Here is a 17,985-nt window from a genome sequence, read left to right as displayed (position 1 = left end):
TCCAGCTGAAAACTAGGCTGTAGCTTTTGACTCCTTTCTTTGCTTCACCCTTCATATCAATGTTGTGGCAATATCCTGTCAACAGAACTCTTATCCGGGCCTGGGTTATTTCTTGTCTTGAGTATTGCCACCTCCTCTTCTCTGGTCTCCCAGCCACTCGGGTGGCTCCCCCTCAGTGTATTCAAAATGCTGTCACAAAAATAATCTTCCATTGCTGCTCTGACCACCCCCAGCCCCTCTTCAAATCCCTTCACTGGCTTTCTGTTGCTTTGCTACATAATGCTAAGGGGTCCTGCACAGCCCGTGGTTCTGTCTTTGCAAAGAAATGTAAGTTGAGGGTCCTCCGGACTACTTTTTTTTTTAAAAGATGCCACTGCTGTTTTTTGTAAGAGTAATAATGTTAATCCTGGTGTGCCTGGCCAAATTCCAACTTGAGTATCCTGCCTACATAAACTTCCCTTTGTAATTACAAGTGGAAAAATTATTCCTCGCTTCCCGTCCTATAAAAAAAAAAAGGGTGTGCTCCTACTGCTGACATCCCATAAGTGGCTGTAGGCAAAGAGGCTATGTTACTTTAAAAAATATTTGTAAGAAAATGTCTTCAAATAACAAATAGGGGGACAAATCGGGGGAGAACTGATCATTGACTATTCTTACAATGCCTCTTAAACATCTTCTCCCCATACATCACTTTCACAGGTCACTTTGGCATATCTTGGTATCTTGGGGTATGTCTACAAAGCATAGACACCTGCGGCTGGCCTGTGCCAGCTGACTCAGGCTCGATGGGCAGGGGCTAAAGGTATAGGTGTAGTTTGACTTCTATATTTTGGGGGATGGCTCCAGTCAGGCCAAAGGGACCACGCGTGGTGGAGGGAGGACAAATTCCGTGCCTTCCCACGGGGCACCATTTCAGATTCCATTCCAGGGTGGAGGGCAACTTTAACCATGATTCCAGGGGCTACTTAGGCAACTGAAAATTCTAGTTTTTTTGCAGATAACAACTTAGAAATTATCTGACAGGAGCACTGTATCTAATTCCTATAGAAAGAAAAACATTAAATAAATATTAGACCTACTCAGATCTAATACTAACATGTTCTGACATCTTGTGGCAAGTCACTTATGGGACACTGGTTAGGTTTAAAATTGTAATGTATATTCTGACTCAGATACTCTTACTAAACTCAGAAGAGACCATCGTGATAATCTAGCTAGCCTGACCTCCTGCACATTTCAGGCCACAGAACTTCACGTACCCCATAGGTGCCGACTCCGTGGGTGCTCCGAAAAATTAGTGGGTGCTCTGCACTCAACGGCAGCCAAGCTCCCCTCACCCACTGCCCCACCTCCGCCTCCCCCGCTGAGCGTGCCACATCCCCACTCCTCCGCCTACCTCCCAGCACTTCCCGCCCGGCCGCCGCCAAACAGCTGTTTGACAGCATTAGCACACTGCGGGGGGGGGGGGAGTGGGAGGAGTGGGAACGTGGCGCGCTCAGGGGAAGAGGTGGGGCCGGGCCGGGGATTTGGGGAAAGGGTTGGAATGGGGGCGGGAAGGGGCAGGGCCTCATTGAAGGGATGGAATGGGGCGGGGGCGGGGGAGGGGTCAAGTACCCACGGGAAAGAGGGGAGTCGGTGCCTATGGACCCACCCTCTCCTGTAACAGACCCCTAACCTCTGGCTGAGTTACTGAAGTCCTCAAATCATGGTTTAAAGACTTCAAGTTACAGAGAATTCACCATTTACACTAGTTTAAACCTGCAAGTGATCCTGCCCCATACTGCAGAAGAAGGTGAAAATCCCCACAGTCTCTGCTAATCTGACCTAGGGGAAAATTCCTTCCTGACTCCAAATATGACGATAAGTTAGACTCCGAGCATGTGGGCAAGACCCACCAGGCAGATACCTGGGAAAGAATTCTCTGTAGTAACTCATCTAGTGTCCCATCTCCAGCCATTGGGGATTTTTGCTATAGGCAGCTGCTGATGGGCCACATGCATTGTAGGCAGTCCTATCATATCATCCCTTCCATAAACTTATCAAGCTCAGTCTTGAAGCCAGTCATGTTTTTTGCCCCCACTGCTCCCCTTGGGAGGCTGCTCCAGAACTTCATGCCTCTGATGGTTAGAAACCATCACCTAATTTCAAGCTTAAACTCGTTGATGGCCAATTTATATGTATTTGTTCTGGGGTCCACATTGGCACTTAATTTAAAAAACTCCTCTCCATCCCTGGTATTTATCCCTCTGATGTATTTATACAGAGTAATCATATCTCCCTTCAGCCTTCTTTTGGGGCTCTTCTCTTTGAGACTCTTCTCATAAGATAGGTTTTTCATTCCTCAGATCAACCTAGTAGCTCTTCTCTCCACCTGTTCCAGTTTGAATTAATTTTTCTTAAACATGGGAGACCAGAATTGCACACACTATTCCAGATGAGGTCTCACCAGTGCCTTGTATAATGGTACTAACACTTCCCTGTCTCTACTGGAAATATCTAGCCTGATACATCCTAGGACTGCATTAGCCTTTTTCACAGCCGCATTACATTGACAGCTCATAGTCATCCTGTGATTAACCAAAACAATAAGGAGTCCGATGGCACCTTCAAGACTAACAGATTTATTTGGGCATAAGCTTTCATGGGTAAAAAACCCACTTCTTCAGCTGCAATTAACCAATGTGATTAACCAATATACCCAGCTCTTTCTCCTCTGCTGTCACTTCCAATTGATAAGTCTCCAGCTTATAGCAAAAATTCTTGTTAGTCCTTAATGACCTTGCACTTTGCACTGTTAAATATGATCCTGTTTCTATTACTCCAGTTTACAAGGCCATCCAGATCTTCTTGTATGATATTCTGGTTCTGCTCAGTATTGGCAATACCTCTCAACTTTCAGTCATCTGCAGCACACTAATAGCACACTCCCACTTTTTGTGCCAAGGTCAGTAATAAAAGTATTAAGTTAGGTTGCTCCCAAGACTGCTCCTTGAGGAACGTCACTAGTAACCTCCCTCTAGCCTGACAGTTCACCTTTCAGTATGACCTCTTGTACTCTTCCCTTTAACTAGTTTCTTATCCACTTTTCAGTTCTCATATTAATCCCCATCTTCTCCAATTTAACTAATAATTTCTCATGTGGAACTGTGTCAAATGTCTTACTGACATCCAGGTAGATTAGATCTACTGCATTTCCTTTGTCTAAAAAGCCAGTTATCTTCTCAAAGAAAGATATTAGTAACTTTGTTACCACCTCTTGAATACAACAATTGAAACAATTGTAGAAAAATCTACAATTTCTTTCTATTATTTAGGCTACTTACTTTTTGCAGTTCACCAAGCTTGGAGCAGATCATTTAAGTTTAGGAAACATCCTAACAGCCCTTTCTTATCTTAATCACCTGTTAATCACTCTGCTTTTAACCAAAATTCTGACTCCCTGCCTCAGGGGCGCAAGAAGGGAGCAGCAGGTCTCCTGTCTCCTCTGCAGAACTCTTACATTGCACATTCAGGCTGCCTGCCTGAGGCTTGCAGTTTGGGGGGTGAAGGCAACTCCTCCGGTGGCTAAGGAGTTATTTAATTGCAGTGTAGACTTCTGGGCTCATGCTGGAACCTGGGCTCTAGGACCCAAAGTGGTAGGATCCCAGAAGTATATACTGCCATGAAACAGCCCTGTAGCCTGAGCCCAGGAGTCTGAGTCAGCTGGCATGGGCCAGCCCAGGTTTTTCTGTGCAGTGTAGCCGTACCCTTGGACTGCAACAGATGAAATATTCGAAGGGTAGCTGGTGTGCTGAGATCACAGCCTATCTTGCTTACCAGTATTTCCTCATTGTTTCCTCATACTCCAGTGTCTTTCTGTTTGTATCCATCTGTTGTTTCTTATTTTATACTTAGGCTGTAAGGCTCTTTGGGTCAGGGGCTGTGTTCTTGTTCTGTGTTTGTACAGCGCCTAGCACAATGAGATCCTAGGTGCTATGGTAATACAAATAACAAATAATAATTATAATAATAATCACACGCTCCAGGGCCAACTGATGGATGGTCTAAAGCAATATCCTCTGGGTAAGGTGAGGGCTCAGGAAAGTTTCCCTTTCCACAATAGCATTCTCAAAGTCTCTGTGATCCTTTCTTGGGGGTATCCAGAACTGTAAGTCATCTTGTTACCCTAATGCCTCAGTGAGAGGGAGATTTGTTGCTGCTTAATTGGGTGAGAGTTCACTGCCACCCCAGTCTGTTAGCCAGCCAAACAAACGCTTCAGGACTCTGCCAGTCCTTACTTTGCCTTCAGTTCCTAAACCCTCTGGAAGAATTTTACCCTGCAGTATCCCGTCCCTGTCACTGGACACTCACAGAAATTATCGAGTTGGCAGTCTCCAAAGAGACAGTGTACACACCAGCCTGTTGGCTCAGCTGAAGAGACACACTTTAATATATTGCACAGAGATAAACTTATAGTAAAACCATGAATTAGTTTATTAATAAAGAACAGAGATTGAAATGATACCAAGCAAGGATAATAGAAACTGAAAATGCTCTGCCTCCCGCCCCCCACAAAGAATACACGTTTTCTGGTGACTAAAACTTAGCAGGCTATGATCCTTGTCTAAGGCAGCTTTCTCATCTACGGCTTCCTCTCAGAATCACCTGACTTTCCCCCACCCTCCAGGCCACAATCCAGCTTTCATGGATGCAAAAAGCTCTTTTTACTTCCTCAGTGATGGCTAACCACAATATCTTTTCCTTCCTCTTCTTACAATCTAGTAAACCTTTAAAATGTATCCTTTGAAGTATACCCTCAAAGTTCCTCTCCCACACTGTTTGTTCTTCTGCGTGCAGATGCCATGCTGTTCATGCTATCCTTCTGTTAATTTGCTTTTCCTGTTAACTTAAATATGCAAATAAGTAAGAGTGAAGGAGTTGGGGGTGCAGATAGTGTTCTCTTCGATCTTGCCAGTCAAGGGTAAGGACCCAGGCAGAGACAGATGCATCCTGGAGGTGAGTGCCTGGCTGCAAAGATGGTGTCACCAGGAGGGCTTCAGCTTCCTTGACCATGGGATGCTGTTCCGGGAAGAAGGAACAGCTGGGCAGAGATGGGGTTTGCCTATCAAGGAAGCGGAAGAATATCTTTGGACACAGACTGACTAACTTAGTGAGGCAGGCTTTAAACTAGGTTTGATGGGAGCAGGAGACAAATGCCCACGTGTAAGTCAAAAATATGGAGACCTCGGTGAAGGGTTGGCATATGGGGAGGGAACATGGGTAATTATAGCAGGGACAAAGGAGAGACAAGAGGAAACATAGAGGGGAAATCAAATCAGTATCTTAGATGTCTGTATAAGGCAAGAAGTATGAGGAATAAGGAAGAACTAGAAATGCTAGTGAATAATCACAACTCTGACATAGTTGGCATCACAGAGACTTGGTGGGATAATACACACGACTGGTATATTATTATACAAGGGTCCAGCTTGTTCAGAAAGGACAGGCAGGGAAAAAAGGGAGGAGGTGTTGCCTTGTATGTCAAAGGTGTATACACTTGGACTGAGGTTGGGATGGAAATAGGTGACAGACTTGCTGAAAGTTTCTGGGTAAGGATAAAAAGGGTTAAAAACAAGGGTGAGGTCATGGTAGGAGTCTACTACAGACCATCTAGCCAGAAAGAGGAGGTGGATGAGGCTTTTTTTAAACAACTAACAAAATGGTCCAAAGCACAGGACTTGGTGGTGATAGGGGACTTCAACTACCCAGATGTGTTGGGAAAATAATATAGCAGGGCACAAATTATTCAATAATTTCTTGGAATGCATTGGAGATACATTTTTATTTCAAAAAGTGGAGAAAGCAATTAGGGGAGAGGCTGTTCTAGATTTGATTTTGACATACAGGGAGAAACTGGTTGAGAATTTGAAAGTGGAAGGCAGCGTGGGTGAAAGTGATCATGAAATGGTAGAGGTCATGATTCTAAGGAATGGTAGGAGGGAAAGCAGCAGAATAAAAATAATGGATTTCAGGAAGGAAGACTTTAGCAAACTCAGGGAGTTGGCAGTTAAGATCCCTGGGGAAGCAAATCTAAGGGGAAAAATAGTTTGAGAGAATTGGCAGTTTTTCAAGGTGACATTTTTAAGGGCACAAAAGCAAACTATCCCACCATGTGGGAAAGATAGGAAGTATGGCAAGAGACCACCCTGGCTTAACCAGGTGATCTTCAATGATCTGAAACTCAAAAAAGAGTTTTACAAAAAGTGGAAACTAGATTAAATTACAAAGGATGAATATAAAAAAACAACAACAGAAACATGTAGGGACAAAATTAGAAAGGCCAAGGCACAAAATGAGATAAAATTAGTTAGAGACATAAAGGGTAATAAGAAAACATTTTACAAATACATTTGAAGCAAGGAAGACCAAGGACAGGGTAAGCCCATTATTCAATGAGGAGGGAAAGAACAATAACAGGAAATGGTGGAATTGCTAAATGTCATTTTTGTTTCAGTTTTCGCAAAAAAATTTAGTAGTGATTGTCTGGGTGATAGCACGCTGGACTTCCTCAGAAGATGGAGGATCAGCAAGGTGTTCCATTACTGAGCACTGTGGAATAGACTCAATGGTGTCTTCAGAGACCTTGCATTTGTGGTTTAGTTCTCTCTCAAAGTGGTCCTTCCAGCGTTGTTTAATGGCCACATTGTCCTTGAGGAGGGTGGAGCCATCCTGGGAACGCAAGGGGGTTGGGCCTTTGGAGCTTGGCCCATATATAGCTTTTGTTGCTTGAAAGAAGCTTCTCGTGTCATCCTGGTCTACAAAACCCTGGATCTCAGAGGCCTTCTCTTGCCACCACTTATTTTTGATGTCACATAGCCTCCTTTGGACTTTGGCTTTGAGCAGGTGATAGGCCTCATGTTTTCATTGGTTAGGGAATCATTTTGCCAGTTACAGAATGCAGTTCTTTTCTGTTGAATTAATTATAGGATTTCCTCATTGTTTTTGTCAGACCAGTCTTGGTGCCCATGAGTGGAATATCCTATAGTTTCAGCACATGCACTGTGAATGGTATTTTTAAGTTGATCCCAGTGCTCTTGAATGTCAGTGATGTTATCAGGCAAGTTAGAGAGCTTCTCAGACAGGTGTTGGTGGAATGTCTTGCAGCTGGCTTGATCTTGGAGTGCCTTGACGTTGTACAGCTTTTGCTTAGTCCTTGGGTGTTTGCAGTGTGGTGGAGCCAGCTGCAGGTACATGACTGATCTTACTAATCGATGGTCTTACAACAGTGATCCTTACATCTCATGACTCATGTTATATGGACATTGGCGTAATCTCGGGCTCTGACTATAACATAGTCAAGGAGGTGCCAGTGTTTGGACTGAGGATGTTTCCATGTGATCTTAAATTTGTTACTCTGCCTAAAGATGGTGTTTGTGATAAGCAGGTAATGCTCCACATATTTGCTGAGGAGGAGAATACCATTGGGGTTTACATTTCCCACAGATTCTTTGCCTATTGTGCCGTTCCAGAGTTGGAAGTCCCGTCCGACTCTGGCATTGAAATCTCTCAGGAGGATGAGTTTGTCTGCCTTAGGTGTGGCTGTGAGGACTGCATTGAGAACGCTATAAAACTGCTCCTTGTTGTCTTCTTCCTCATCATCAAGTGTTGGGGTGTATGCACTAATGACTGTGGCATATTGGTTGTTGCTCAGCTTGAGTTGAAGAATCATGAGATGCTCGTTGATCCCATGGGAAGCTCCAAAAGCTGACTGGTGATCTTATTTTCGATGGCCAAGCCAATCCCGCGAATGTGTCTCTTTTCAGGGGGCTTTCCTTTCCAAAAGAAGGTGTAGCCACCTCGATCCTCTTTTAATTGGCCCTCAATGGCCCGGCGGGTTTCACTAAGAGCTGCAATGTCAATGTTGAATCTTGCCAGTTCTCTGGCAATTATGGCAGTTCTTCTTTCTGGGCGTTCACTGTGCTGAGAGTCCATAAGGGTGTGGACATTCCAGGTGGCTAAATTCATTGTCTTATATCTCTTGTTTCAGCCGCAGAGTTAAGTGATCCCACTGGATGCAGCCATCCAATCGGAAGAGTGTGAGACAGCCTATGTTTGGGGCACTTTTTCTAGCCCCCTCCCCATTTGGGGTGAGCAGAGGGGATCCTAAAAAGACCTGCTCAGCCACAGCTGCTGCTGCCGAAATGCACGTCTGTCTCATCCAAGCACAAGAAGATTGTCACACGGCTGCTGCCTGCGTGCAGATTTGTGACTAAAGACTCCCAGAGATCACTGCTCCTGTCTTCTCCACTACTCATCCTTCACCACAGGGCTTTGTGTGGGTGTGAGCCCTTTGGCAGAGGCCTGCGTATAAAGTCTTTTAACATGGGGAAACCAGTGCGCAAGGTGGTGACTACATGAGACTTGACAGGAGGAAAACCCTGACCCAGTGGCAAGGAGATCCAAGACAACCAGGGGCCTCCCTCCTGCTGCTGCTAGTGGTGGTGGGAGTTGTGCCAAAAAGTCAAGTTTTTCCATGGAAAATGTCAATGAACATGATTTTTGTTGTTGTTTTTGACAACATTTTCTACAGGGAACCCCTCCCTTGCCTAGGTGACCAGATGTCCTGATTTTATAGGGACAGTCCTGATATTCGGGGATTTGTCTTATATAGGTGAAAAGATAGGAAAGATATGTCTTATATAGGTGCCTATAACTCACCATCCCATATTCCATTTGTTCACACTTGCTATCTGATCACCCTCCCTTTGACCCCAATTTTTCTGAGCAGCTCTAGACTTTGATAGCATTCACTTGGAGGTGCTGTTGAGTTGAGTGTCTGCAGATCCTAGCAGGGCTAGACAGGCTCTCACTGGGAGATTCCATTCCTACCTTCTAGAGTAGTCCCAGAAAGTGGTGCTAGGTAACTGTTCCCTTAGCCCAAGGGTTTTTTTTCAAGGATTTATTTGGTCATTCTGCTCAGTGCAGAGGTGAGGCTGCTGATGGAGAGTGAGGTTGTTTTGGCTGCAGTGCCACCAGTATGTGGATACACAACTCCACATTTTTTTTCACCACGCAACATAGTGCAACGTTTTCTGAGCTATCACCATACTTGGGAGGCCTCTTACAGTTTAAGGGCGTTATTGAATCTCATTGTTGTCTCTGTCCTTAGTCACCATTTAACTGGATTATCCCCATGGTGATCTCCTGAGCCATCTGGTTCTCCTTTGCCATTTTCCATGTATTACTTTTGAAGTACCTCTCCAAAATGAGAATGAATGATACAAATAGCCCCCGCCCCCCACTATCACAGTGCTTCACTCTACCACATCTTACTGGTTACCGCACCCTTCTCTCCCCCTCATTCCTCACAAAAACAAATCAAAAACTCATTCAGAGTATTTCTCCACAAAATACAAGAAAGAAATGGGGAACAAATGAAAATGTACTAATTTGGCAGATCATCGTAGCTTAGCAAAACAGCTGCAGCATTTCCCTCCCAGCATTTTTTTTTAAACACCCCTTTCCCTTTCTCTCTGAATTCTCACCCGTGTGGCTTCTGATCATGTGGAAAAAATGCAGCCCTTCCAAAAGGTGTCAGAGCAAACAAAATTTATGCTTCTAGCTGGCCACCATGATATGTAATTTTATTTTTTGCTAAGGAAAACTTCACTGGTGAAAATAATGTTTTCCATTTTAAAAGAAAAATAACTGTTGTAAACACAATTCATTTGTTTTGCTTTATGTGGAAATTAATAATAAAATAATAATAATAATTTGTTTGGCTTTTGTAAACAGTTCCACACTTTGCTGTTGTGTCCCCTTGCATTGGGGAATGATGTTGGAGGCCATCTCAGCTGTGCAGTGCAACCTGTGCCATAAGCTCAGTGTACAGTCATCACACAATTAAACAAGAATAAACTCAGAATCTGGCTGTCCGTGCCTTTAAACAAACAAGAAAGCAGGTACTTGGTTGCAGGGCTTTAAGCCCAGGACCTAGAGTTGCCAATTTTGGTTGGACATATTCCTGGAGGTTTAATCACATGACAAAATCTTTAATTAAAGATTAATCTTTAATTCCTGGAGCTTCTCCTGGAGGGTTGGCAAACCTACCAGGCCTGAACTGTCCCAGGGGTTCTGGGTTAACACTGACAAGCTCCTCCTCTGACCCGATCTCACCCAGCACTGTTCTCAGAGGAAGTGCTGAACCAGGTAAGTGTCCTTAATAGACCTGCTGGCTCTTTATTGGTTCACGCCACCTCCTGGCACTTCTAGGCCTCTGGAGGACTACATTTTGTTGGTTAACCTGGCCTGAGTGGGTTTCCCTTAAGCAGAGGCGGCTGTCAGGGTGGCAGCACCTCCAGCAGGAGGCTGAGATGGCCTGATAGACCGTGTCACAGCTCGTATATAATAAAGTTACAAATAACCAAAGCTTGGTCTTGAAAAGAGATGAAAAGGCCATGAGACAAACTGAAAATGCTGTATTGTGTGTTTGACTAAATGGTGTAAAGAAAGGCATGTTCAGAAGACTGGTTCCATGCTCGTGTTCCCATTTTAGTTAATAGGGCCAAGATTTTCAAAATGTGGTACCTACAGTTAGAGTCCAAATTCCACTATTTAGGCACATAAATAAGTTGCCTGATTTTCAAACATGCTGAACACCCAGCATCTCCCACTGACTTAAATTTTTGAAAATCTTGCCCTAAGAATTTTTTTAAATTGAAATCAACACCACCAGGATCAGGCTTTATTAGAGCTGTGCAAAATGCTTATTCATGATTAATTACATTTCAGGCAGACTCGGCCCATGTTCTGAGCAGACCTATGCTGAGTTCTGCCTTTGTGTGGAACCTTGCAAAGCTCAAAGCAAAACTGTAGGGATATGAATTCACACAAAGTGAAACCAGAGAAAGTATCTCATCAAAGGCAGCAAACTGACTGCTAAATTTTGCATGGCTCCAATATTGCATACAAATGAGCACTAAAACCATCATTAACAATTACATAAGCATCACAGTGGAGCAAGTCAGGGAAATTCACTGGAATGGTATTTTGTTGGAACAGCAGTTCCATCAAAACACTTTGTGAAATTGGGTCAATTTTGCTGGAATTTTGTTTCAGAAAAAAAAAAAAGGAAAAAGTTCTGACAATGTTGAAACATCCTGTTTCGACATTTTGAAACAAAATGTTTATTTTTGACATTTTGAGATGACTGTTCAGAATTTTTAAAATTTTGTATTATAATACTACAAAGTCAAAATCAAAACAAAATATTTTGATCGATCTGAAACAATTGGGCGGGGGGGAGAGGTTCTTTTAGAGAACTATGAACATTTTGGTTTTCATTCTGATTCAAAACGAAGCCAGATTTTTAAAATCTCAAAATCCGTTGTGAAATGGAATTTCCATCCCCACACAGCTCTCAGCAGCAGCTTCCAGCTAGTTTGACTATGTCACTTGTAGAAGAGGTTCACAAGGGAGGCAGAAAGTGCAGCATTTGTGGAGCACGAGAGAGTGGGTCCAGCAGATGAGTACTTGGGGATTACGGGTGTGGTTATATGCATTGTAGCAAATCATTAATAAGGCTACGATTTTGTCAATGGATATTTTTAGAAAAAGTCAGGGACAGGTCCAGGGCAATGAATAAAAATTCATGGAAGCCGACTGTCCCCAACTTTTACTAAAAATATCCCTGACAAAATGGGGAGGGAGGCAGGTCCAGCACCATGCCCCACTGCATTCAGCGGCAGGGAGCGGCAGCCCCCCACCCCTGCCCAGTGGCTGGGAGGTGGGAGGCACCCCTGACTGCTGGGAGCTGAGGGGGTGTTCCCCGCCACCCGCAGCAACTGTGCTGCTGTGGGGCCCTGTAGCAGGGTGGTCACCTGCTCCTGTCATAAAGGGCTTAAAACAGCCCAGGAGAGGACTGTGGCTAGAGGCAAGCAGTCCAGGCTGATGGGGGAAGCAGCCTCAGCTGTGGCCATGCCCCAGTCAGGGGCCAGGCCCAGCTGGCCCTTATAAGAGGGCAGTGGGCTAGGAGCAGACAGATAGACTCTCTCTCCCCCCGCCCCCTTTGGAGAGGGAGGGGCCTGGCTGCTGGGGAGCGTACCAAGGTACCTGAGGTGGAGCAGGGCTGGGGAAGGCCAGAGGAGCTGAGGAGCTCCGGCCTAGAAACCCCCCAGGCTGCTGGCCTAGTCTAAGACCACATAGGCACTGGGGTTGCAGGGGGCAGCCCAAGGGTAGGCAGAGGCAGCAGGTCCAAACCCCCCTTGCCTGTGATGAGTGGCTTATATACTGCAGTCTGCCCCAGTGAATGGGGGCTAGATGGGGACTGGGCAGTAGCCATATACTGAAGCAAGGTGGGGATAGGGGGTGGGGGTTCCCCTGGAAGGGGGAGACCCAGAGACTGTGAGGTTACTGCCAGGGGGCAGCACCCCAGTGGAAAGGGGCACCGGGGTCCGGGAGGGATATGGGGGCCCAGCGGTTGTGAGACATGGGCTGACAGAGGGCACTCCGGAGGCTGGAAGCTAATTTCCTGAGACCAGCAGGAGGTGCCGCAGTGGTGAGTCCCCACACTGTGACAGGCCCCAATGCCCTGGAGGTCTCTCCTAGTCACAGATTCCGTGACTTCTGCCGGTGGCATACTTGTAGCCTTAATCATTAACCATGGGAAGCTTTCATGCCACTCCATCTCTGTCCTGGAGGGGGGAGGTATCTCCCAAACTGGCCATGCAAATATGAGGTCAAGTCATAACTCCTTAGTCAGTCAAGACTTAAAACTTCAGTGGGCCGTTTGCCTGGGTCAGGAGTAAAGACTCCAAAATTTAACCCATGATCTCTTTAAATTGGCCATATTTTAATTATAGACATGCATATTAGAGTTGCCTGATGAGACACTCACCAGTAGGATGGGGAAGTAGCTGCTGGAACAATCACATTTTTGTTGTATGTTAGTCAGTGAAGGAATGTTATGCCATCAAGGCTGATCCCAGAATTCCACACCTACCCGTTCTGGCTTATTTTCAACACTTCTTATGAATGAATATAGCTTTGCAGCTAATTGTTTATTTTCAGTTCCTCATGTAAATGTCTTTTTGTTAATTCCCTTTGTGGGTGGAGACATAAGCATATTCATTTTTGTCTTGGCTCACAGCATGTCTGAACATGATACACTGTACTTCCTACATAGCTTTCTGTTAGAGCTGGGACTTGGCTTTGGAAATGCAACTTTTGGGGCCTCTTGTGTTCCAGATAAATAATGCAGATGGGGGCCATTTAGGGAACTGGGGTAAAAATCTGTCTGGGGATTGGTCCTGCTTTGAGCAGGGGGTTGGACTAGATGACCTCCTGAGGTCCCTTTCAACCCTGATATTCTATGATTCTATGATGTTTCAGGTCTGGTGGGGGATGATTCTGGTAACTTAAGTCTGTGGGCTGCTTAGTCTGAAGCCGCAATGGAAACTTTAGAAAACATTTTGAGTGAGACTTTCAAAAGCACTAAGCATTTTGAATAGCTCACTTTTCATAGATCTACTGGTGTATCATGTTTCCTCTGTCTTCCCACTAGTGACATTGGTTTGAGTAGACATTCTTTAGGCTTTCATGTGTCCTATTGGACTAATCATTTGAAGACATAATCCTGTTTTTGATATCATTGTTAGGGTATGTTTACACTGGGGAAAACAAAACAAAAAAAAAACACCGAGGCAGCAAGTCTCAGGGCCCAGGTCGACTGATTCTGGCTCATGCTTTTGGGCTAAAAATAGCCGTGTAGCTATCTGGGCTTGGGCTGTGCCCGGCTCAGGAACCTGGTGAGGGGAGTGGGTCTCAGAGCCCAGGCTCCAGCCATATGTACACTGGTCTTTTTAGTCCCAAAGCGTGAGCCAGAGTCAGCTGACCCTGGCTTGGAGACTGTCTGCTGGTCTCCGTTTGCAATGTAGACATGCCCTTAGTTATTGAGTTCAGGTAAAGAACAGACAATAGATGAACTAAGCAAGAAAACATTTGGGCCAAGTTACTTTACTGAAGTCACTGAGCCTTTCTTGCACTTTGTGTGGTTATTTATATATGTGCAAAGGGGTACAAATTACTCTGACTAGCGTTTTGCTCTTTTCATGGGTATAAAAGGCGACACAAAGTGAGTCATTGGTGAATCGGGTGCATTGGCTTTTTGAAACAAGGTACAAAATTCTGCTTTCATTAACACTCAGTCTATAGAGTTGCACATTTGTAAATGAAAACAAGATTTGGCCTAATGTTTTGAACCTTTATTACAATTCTGTAGGTATAATTTCTCTTTGTTAGAGGATTAATTGGCTGATGATCATGTCTACAGATGAAAGGCCTCAAATTCCTGAGGAAAAAGGATCAAATGCATCTAAAAGTGTTAGTGGTGGGTAGTATTAGGAATGCAAAGAGCAAAGTACAACCATTTTAGCTATAAAACCTACATCATGCTCCAATATGATTTCATATTTATTGGACAATTATCCATTACTACCTCAAGGAAATATTAACCAGTCTAAACACTGAGGTAACGTTGAAATCATAACTGGCATATGCCCTTACAGATTATTTATGCTTCAATGGAGGCTAATCCAAATGAATTTTGCAGCAGCCTTGTGTTATTCTAGACATATGACTGCCATCTAGTGGAGTGCGTTTTATATTCAAGCCCAAGAAAAGCTGCTGCATCCTTTATCTGGCTTTCAGAAATTTTTTTGTATTGTATGAACTTTTTGTCTTTGCTGTAGCCTGCTATCCTTTATCCCCATCCACTGCACAAGTTACATGCTTAGCTCAGCTAAGTCTAGAGATGCATATACCAGAAAGATAAGCTAGGACATTTTCCAAGCAGTATGCTTGGGCCTGTTCCTACTCCGGTGGTGTGGGGGAGTGCAGTTTGCAACCCTCTATTCCCATGGGGCAACTTTGTCTGAGGGGGGACTCACCTCCAGGGGAAATATTGCACTGCCCTCTGATAGGGGAGGGCAGGTTCAAATTTCAGCTAGGACTCCAATGGACCCTTGCTAAGCGAAGCTGCTCAGGAGATGTGCTGAATCTGCATCATTCCCGGGTGCAATTCACATAATGGGCTGCTTGTGTCCTCCCAGCTGATTAGTGCAAGATTATTTATCACTGACTGTAGCTCTGTAACCTATGTGGAGAGGGAAGCATTAGTCAGGTGTGTACAGTAGACCCGGGGTAGCAAGGCTCCCAAGGAAGGCATACTGGTAGGGAGAAGTATGTGTGACACCACATCCCTGTGCAGGTTGTCAGCAGGGTTCCTTTGGAGCTTAACACATGAGCCTTCACTGCCTGAGCTAAAAGACCCAGCTCCATCTGTAGCCCAACTATCACCAGAAGAGGATGGAGCATCACACTGAGTGGGTTACACATGCTGCTTCTATGGGGTTGCATAGAAAAAGCTCACCATGCCTGCTTCTTCTTTACCCCTTCATCCTGTGGGAATCTGCGCTATGAAGTGCATTGAATTTCCTGAGTGGTGTGCCTCCATCTGGCCTCTCCTCTGGGTTCTGACTGTATTGAAGACTGTTGGAATGGAAAGGTATCACTTTAAGAGCCGGGAGGTTCCCAGGTCCTGCTTAGAGGAGAGGACTCTAGCAAATCATGCAAGCAGAGCCAGTTTGGGAAGAGCCCCATCTTAAAGCAAAGGGGGGGCGAGTAGGGAGTTGTGCCTCTCTGCCATAGGTAGTAGCCTATTTCTCTGTCTCTTTGATTGGGTTCTTGTGTCGTTATCGTTCTGAATTCTAAGACCTACAGTTGTGTTATGTTGTAACCTTCTAGCCAGAGTGTTTGTATCGCCCACTTGGAGTTTGCCAGCTCCTGTAGTGCCACACTTGGCCTCCAGGGGGTCTTACGCAAGGGACAACAACTGTAGCAGCTATCAGAATCCTCCAAGGCCTTTCCCAGCGTGTTTGGAATTAGCCAGAATGGCCTGGAAACTCCTGCTAAGGCTAAGTAGGGAAACTTCTGCATGGGATGATCTGGACAAGCAGTTTACTGGGCAAAAGATGAGCCAGGGTTGCTCACCCCCTTAGGGGGAGGGGGCGGCTTGACTTAGATGAAGAGACAGGTTCTAGTTTTCAGTTTGGGGTTTTTGAGCTTGGGAGCCAAGGGAACCAGACAGCTCAGGGAGTCTCTGGCAAACTCCCACTTCCCACAAAGGGAGTCTGAGCTGCTGTGGAACCCATGCATGGATCAGGCAGTTCCAGCCCTGCAGAGACCAGTGTCTTGAGTGGCAGAGATCTTGCTACTGAGAATCTGCCAAAACCTCCAGGACTCCAGATCAGGGAGCCAGCAAGCCTGGTAGAGGCTAAGAGAAGATCCTGCCCCACCCAGGGCAAAGTCACAATAAGGGGACCCTTTTTGTTTGCAGCAGACCAACATGTACAGCATTGCAGCACTCACAGTGGGAGGCATCGCCATTTGCCTCACAAGATGCCAGGATGGGAAAAGTTGAGCAGCTGAGTTCTCATAGACTTCATCGATTCTAAGGCCAGAAAGGACCACTGTGATCATCTAGTCTGACCTCCTGTATAACACAGGCTATGGAACCTCCTCAAAGTAATTCTAGAACATCCAGTCTTGTGTTACAAACTGTGTCAGTGATGGAAAATCCACCACAACCCTGGGCAAATTGTTCCAATGGTTAATTACTCTCACTGTTAAATTGTGCCTTATTACCAGTCTGGATTTGTCCAGCTTCAACTTCCAGTCATTGGATCCTGTTATATCTTTCTCTGCTAGACTGGAGAGCCCATTATGAAATATTTGTTCCCCACGTGGGTACCTATAGACCAGGGGTCGGCAACGTTTGGCACACAGCTCGCCAGGGTAAGCACCCTAGCGGGCCGGGCCAGTTTATTTACCTGCTGACGTGGCAGGTTCGGCCGATCGCGGCCCCCACTCGCCGCGGTTCGCCGTCCCGGGCCAATGGGGGCGGCGAGAAGCGGCGTGGGCGAGGGATGTGCTGGCCGCGGCTTCCCACCGCCCCCATTGGCCCGGGACGGCGAACCGCGGCGAGTGGGGGCCGCGATCGGCCGAACCTGCTGCATCAGCAGGTAAATAAATTGGCCCGGCCCACCAGGGTGCTTACTCTGGCGAGCCGTGTGCCAAATGTTGCCGACCCCTGCTATAGACTGTAGTCAAGTCATCCCTTAACCTTCTCTTTGTTAGGTTGAGCTCCTGGAGTCTATTTAGCTTATCACTATAAGGCATGTTTTCCAATCCTTTCATTAGTCCCTTGGCTCTTCTCTGAATCCTTTCCAATTTATCAACATTCTTCTTGAATTGTGGGCACCAGAATTGGACACAGTGTCCCAGCAGCAGTAGCACCAGTGGACCCCAGGCCGCTGTAAATGAAACACAGCATGAAGTATCCACTGGCTCCATTTAATTAGAGTATAACTGACAGCAGGGGCACTGACACTGGAATCACACATGTTGAACTGAGAATGACTGACTGAAGAGGATTAAAATCACAGGGTTTAAAAAAAGACATCTCTGAGAACAATGGTTATATAAGCCCCAGAGGAAGTGACTCCTACCCAATAAGAACAGATCCTGTAAAGCTAGGATGATGTGTGAAAACCTATAGCCATTGAAAGTTGCAGATAGTTTTAAAAAGGAACTACGTGCCTTTCATTGCTTGAATGCACAATATTTACCATGTCACCATCCCACACAAGCAGAGACTGGCTGGCCCACTGAAAACACACTGTATGTGTATGTTTACTCGCTAGGAGTAAACCTGTCAAAAACAGTTGTAACTTAGCAGCATCAATCCCATTGAGTGTCACTACCTTCTCAGATACCCCAGACAGCATAAGATGATAACAGAGCATGGAAGTTAGACATGATGCTGTTTTTAACAGCTACTTTTCTCTGGTAGGTGATGCTGTTAAATCCGCATGACTGCTTGTCTAAAACACCATGTTTCTTATGAAAGAAATTGACAAAAGTTCTACCTGAGGCATCAGTGTGGCATCA

The sequence above is a fragment of the Terrapene carolina genome, unplaced genomic scaffold (genome assembly GCF_002925995.2).
Source record: "Terrapene carolina triunguis isolate 2854851 unplaced genomic scaffold, T_m_triunguis-2.0 Scaffold69, whole genome shotgun sequence".
Classification (NCBI taxonomy): domain Eukaryota; kingdom Metazoa; phylum Chordata; order Testudines; family Emydidae; genus Terrapene; species Terrapene triunguis.
This window is presented reverse-complemented; position numbering follows the sequence as displayed.